General features: G+C 47.6%; 1 protein-coding gene across 6 annotated transcripts in view; it reads left to right on the plus strand.

Moving 5' to 3' along the window:
- The window catches only part of PAK1 (p21 (RAC1) activated kinase 1), a 91,444-nt gene that overhangs the window by 60,922 nt on the left and 24,522 nt on the right, over positions 1-6,000 (plus strand). The gene's annotated exons all lie outside the window — the stretch shown is intronic.

The following is a 6,000-nucleotide window of genomic DNA, read 5'->3' on the forward strand; positions in this document are numbered from 1 at the left end:
GGAGGGTGACACTAGGAAGCTGGGGCAAAGCTCCAGGGGTGTTTTTACATGTGCTTGGGGGGTGGGAAAGTGCTTTAATTAGAGCATCTCCAAGAGCCACTCTAATTAAAGCAGCCACAGTGTCTCGTGTATCAGCGACCCTGCACTTCAAAATGACAGCAGGATGCTTGAACTGAAGCTTTAGTTTGAGCTTTAGTTAAAGCCCCCGCACTGCCCATTTTGAAGCGCCGGGACACAGTTGCATGAGATGCAGAGACTGGCTGCTAATTAGCATGCTCCAGCAGACTCGATTAATCAAGTCTGTTCTGACATGCTGTAACAGAGCAGCCTCCCGGCATGTCTACAGGCACCCCATGTGCTCAGGGAATTTTGCAACAGCTTCGAACACATAATGCGCCTCGTGGCTGTAAGCACCAGGGCTGAATGCAGCGCGCTTAAAATAAAGATCCAAATTTGCTGCCATGGTGGTGGCGTGTATGGTGGTGGCAATAAATGGTGTCCCTTTATTAACGCACAGAGCTCTATGCATGAGACAGATATTCATAGAAAACAGTGTGTGCGTGCTCTCTGAGAGCTTGCTTACCTCTCAGATGCAACAGCTCCACCTCTCAGGCTCCCTCACTCCTGTCCCATTATGGAGATGGACTGGTTTGCTCTCCCTTTGTTCCAGGGCAAGGCATCCTTACCTCTGCTTTGGTCTCTCCCACAAAGGGAAAGCAAAACTTCCAAGTATTTCATCTTGTGAAAATGTGTGTTGACCTTGGTAACTTAAAATAAAAAGGATTAGCATTGGTAACATCACTAGTCCTGAATTGGTGTTAGAGCTGTTATCTTACCAGTGTGAGGCAGGGGCTGATTCTGTGAGGTGCTGAGTACCCCCATTTCTCTAAGCTCAGAGACAGATACTCAGTGCCTTGTAGGATCAGGCCCTTCAGTCGCACTTAATGACTTACCCTTCAGCACTCTAATGTTGACGGGGTCTGGAGACTTCAGAGATTTGAGGTTAGTTTAATTTAGTACGACTCTTTTAAGGTAACCTTAGAAAGCTCTTTCCCCTGCAAGGCACTGCCGGGACCCTGAAAATTGGAGCTAGAAGCCAACTCAGAGCTCCAAGATGTGTAATGGGCTAGGAGAAATATGCACTTTTGTCAGAAATTAATGCTTCTATGCAATTCTTGGACATTTCAGCTATATCCATTTTCCAAAAAAGTTAAAGGGACATTGGGTCTGATCGGTTTATTATGTATTTATTGATTAGATGTATATCCCACCACATCCAAAAGGCTCAGAGCAGCTTGCGGTAGACAAGTGACCCACATACAGGATTCCCAAAACAACACCCCAGAAACAGAGAACCCCAATTCCCAAGTCACCCCAACCACCACCTCCCTGCCGGGACCCCCACTCAAGCAAACCCTGCCAGCAATCCCAACCACACGCCCCAACTGCGACTTGCATCCAGATACAAGAAATCTCTTCCTGCTCCCTGCCCACCCAGTTGATAGTTTATGGGGTTTTACAGCAACATGGACTCTGGTTCTTTCTCTTGCTGCCCCGTATAAACATGGGAAATGTCCTTTTCATTTCCCTTGTATTGTTAAAGTGTATGGAAAAACAGATTTTTTAAATCAGTCTTTTATTTTATAGTTCTGGTGTCACCGTATCAATTATACATTAATAAAAACCGAAAGTAATATGTTGCCTGTATCTATGTGAGTAGTATTTACCATTAAGAATATCTATATAAAAAAATAGGGATAGGCATTACTTTACGTAGCATCTAAAAAGAAGGTAGATCCCTGCAGCAATACACATTTCTGAAATAGGATCTGCTGTTATGAGGCATGGATCACAACACCAAATCTCATGTCCGCCTTACTTTCTCTTAACTTTGAGAGAGCTTTTGAATTTATATTCAGTGTTTGGGCCCATCTCTGATCTTAGTATGGAGAAAAAAGGGCACCCATACATGTGATGGACGTCTCTCCGATGGGTGGTAATTAGCATGCGTCAAAGCAGACTCAATTAATCATGTCTGCTGTGAGTCTGTTGGAGCATGCTAATTAGCGCCCTTCAACAGCCTCCACATCTTGTGTATTTAGTGTCCCTGCATTTCGAAATCGCGGCGGGTTCTGCAAGCTTGAGTTAAAGTGCCTTGCTACCATTTTGAAGTGTGGGACACTGAATACACATGATGCTGCCGGTACTTTAATTAGAGTGGCTCTCAGAGCTGCTCTAATTAAAGTGCCCCCACCATAGAGCATGTGTATAGACACCCAAATGTTGTACCGAACTTTCCCCACTTTGATACAGGGGGTGCATCTAGGTAATTAATGCAACACAATAAGCTCCGGAGCAGCTCAAGCTGGAGTCAGCTGCTCCTGGGCGCAACGTCTACAGGTGTGCCTGGGACTGCAGCAGTTTGAGCTGGGGTGGAGAAGCCCTAGGCTGGCAGGGGGCACAGAGGGTGGCAGTGTTGGGTGGCGGAGGAGCTGGTGGGAGCCAAGGGTCTGGCCCTTGGCTGGCTGGGCTTACCGGGTACAGTTTGCTTCTGGTGGTCACTGTCTATGTGCGTGTTTAACCACACTTACTGACTCCACTGTACGATAGTACTGTCCCCAACAGTACTATCTTACAGAGGAGTGAGTTAATTTTACTGTGCCCTAATACCAGCGCATGTTTAGACGGTAGCACTTTACTGCAAAGCTAATTAATCTATTCCACAGTAAAGCGTACATGTAGACGCACCCATGGGGAAGTTGCCATTTGCCCCTTTGGGAGAGAGAAGGAAAACCCCTTTTCTTCCTTTCTTGTGCCCCTGCAAGTGCAGTGCAGCAGTAGGATGCCTGGGACATATGTCATGTGTCATTTGGTATCGCTGTGAGAGAGGATGTAGAGGTGCTTAGGCCCGAGTGAACCCAGCCAGCCATTAATGTGAAAATGCGGTAGTCTGATTTCTTAGCAGGTGAGATCGCACTGAGCAAAGGAAGTGAATCTGTACCCAGAACATTGTTTTTATTACTCTAGTTATTAAAATCTGTGCAGTGCTTCTGCCAAAGCTTGTTTTGTTGGCAAAGCAACGTGCTGTCACTGCGCTAACAATCTGTCCTCTTGTTATTCCTGACACTTAGTGTTGTCCTGGAGGGAGAAGCTGCTGGAAAAAACAATTTCCCCCCCCCCCCCCCCAAAAGGGCAAGAAAAAAAACTATCCCCCCCCCCCCCCTGCAAATGGCAAGTGGGGGTTAACATTATTCATATATTTGAGGGAAAAAAGGCAGTCAATCTGTTGTCTATTTTACTCCCCAGTCTTGAGGAACTGATCACAGAGTCTCTAGGCTGGATGTCCCTGTTCCCTGTAGCGTCTGGGTACCAAGAGCTATTTTTCCCTGTTGTTGAGTGACTGAGGACCATGGCTCCATGTTGACTTGTTGTGCTTCTCAGCTGTGCCGAATGTCCAGTTCAAATCTTTTCCAGGCTGTTAGCTGCTGGTGGCTGACCTAGGTGTCCTGGTTAGCAGCTTCAGGTCAATCTTGACATTGCTATTGCAACAACCTGCAGGCTGGAAGAAGAGTTGTAGGGGAGGGGAATGATCTGAAGGGCGACACTAGGAAGCTTTGACGAAGCTCCAGGGGTATTTTTACACTTGCTGTGCAGGAGGGGTGGGGGGTGCTTTAATTGGAACAGCTCCAGGAGCCACTCTAATTAAAGCACCCATAGTGTTTCATGTATCAGCCTCCCTCTGTTTCAAAAGGTGGTAGGGGTGCTTTAACTAAAGCTCATTCGACGTGCTTTAATTAAAGTGCCCCTGCTGCCCATTTTGAAATGTGGGGACACTGATACACAAGACCTGGCACGCTCCAGCAGACTCAATTAATCAAGTCTGCTTTGATGGGCTGTAACAGAGCAGCCTCCTGGCATGTCTATGGGCACCCCATGTCACACGCACGTGTGCTGCCTTTTGCCGCGAGGCCCCTTGGAGAATCAAAGGCTGAGCCCCCTTTTTCTCCTGGGGATCAGGTGGTATGAAGGCATGTGACAAGCATCCTGCACTGTGCACTAGGGCATTGGTTCTCATCGTTTGGATCCCACGCTTCTCCGCGTCCGACCCGGAGCACAGATTTGTAGCCTAGCTCCCTTATGGTGCTTTTGGCAGACGTGCCCCAGAATTGAGTTTTGCCTGTGCTAATTTGGCCGATTTCTTACACCCCATATGCAGCGCTTCTGGGTGCAGGCCCGGGGAACTGATTGAGAACCGCTGTGCTATGGGCATCCCTTTAGGGCATCCCCCACTCAGTTATCTATGCTGGTTTGTGCCCCACTCCACTCCACTTCTCTTTGTAAAATAAAGTGTGGGGGAGATGCCTTCTTCCCCAGTGCTAGACCTCTCCTCGGTGGTCCTCTGCTAGGCCTGATATAAACTGCACCTCACAGACAGATTATACTCGTCTGCATCCCCCAGTGGAGTGTCCCTGGCCTCCCTACTTGTCAGCCTTTCCCTCCACATAGGTTATGCTGTACGTGGATGCCTACCATGCTTATTTTGCATAGGGCTAGAAAAGCAGAGGGGAAAATGCCCAATAAAATCTTTCCAGGCTGGGTTAAGGTATGTTTGGCAATTAACCCCTTCCATGGTGGGTTCTTTAGAAGGGCATAGATAAGCTCATCCCATGCGTGTGGGTCTGTATTGCTGCGCTACATTGGACCTAGTCAGCCAGTTTAAAAGAGCTTCTGTCTCCGGGACTGTCAGTCTAGGCCCTTTTTAAATGAGCTCTGCCAAGCTGCTGGAGAGAGACGCTACAGTACATTTTCCATCTCCCCTCCCCTGCATGTAGCCAGCTTGATTTTCCCGGAGGAGCACAAGCTAAACAAAACCGCCTGAAGAAATAAACCCACTGTTTAGAGCACCACGGGCAAAAAGTGCTCATGCACATGGAATTAGGATGCCTTCTGGTTGGGCAGGGAGCCAGTTCAAGTTTCCTAACGTGGCTTTGGCTATCCAAGTAACCACCAGAGTCACCAATTGGGAGCACTGTAAAGAAGAGTCATGCTGCCTCTGGGCAGGGAGAGGCCAAGGTAGATGGGCCTGATTTAGCAATGAGGCAGATTTTAAATAGCAAGAGCCATGTGAAATATGGGAGCTGGGCACACCGCCTCTGAATTGGTCTGAAGTTTGGATGGATCTTGCTTATAAACTCAGATGAACCAACAAAAATGTCTCTCCCCTTCAAGACTGGCAATGTACTTTGCAGCAGGTCAGATTTTGAGCCTGATGCAGAAGCCCCTGGAGTGTGCAGCTGGGGCACAAATCTAAGGTTAGCTTCTTGGGCACCGAATGTCACAGGGTAGACGTCAAATCTGCTCATTTTTGTGGGGAGCAATTTCTTCTACAGCTGGTATTACAGTAGTGCCTGCGTGTCCCACGGACATCTGGGCCTGTTGTGCTTTGTGTTTTACAAGTGCTCAGTGACGCAGTTCCTGTCGGGAGAGCTTGCGGTCTAAATAAATGGGAGAACATATTATCCCCATTAGAGGAGGTCCTGGCACAGAGCTCTTTGTACGCTGGAAAAGCTTGTGTCCCACTTGTAAGATCAATCTCTCTAAGCAGCCACATGCAATTGTAGTCCTTTGACTTGGCAGTGTGGCCCCGTGTAATGAAGACAAATTACATCAAAGCATAGATCTAATTTTAGTTCCCTTTGCGCAGTCTGAACCTGTGCAAAGATCCACTGACTTCATGAGACTTCATTGCAGACACGTTTCAGGGGCCATAGTGTCAGCTGACAACTAGGGTTACATGAAGCTTCGGTAGCTGATTCAATTCGGAGGAGATTTGGCCCGATTTGGGGACCTAATCTCCAAATCCAAATCTAATTGGGAGTCCAAGTAAAAGCTCTGAATCTATTTGAAGCATTTGAATTGATTCAGAAAAGCTTTGGAAAAGATTTGTCCCATTCAAAGATTCGGCCATAGACTAAACAGGCAGCGGAGAGCTGCCTCCAG

Source organism: Alligator sinensis, unplaced genomic scaffold, assembly GCF_000455745.1.
Source record: "Alligator sinensis unplaced genomic scaffold, ASM45574v1 scaffold1008_1, whole genome shotgun sequence".
NCBI lineage: Eukaryota > Metazoa > Chordata > Crocodylia > Alligatoridae > Alligator > Alligator sinensis.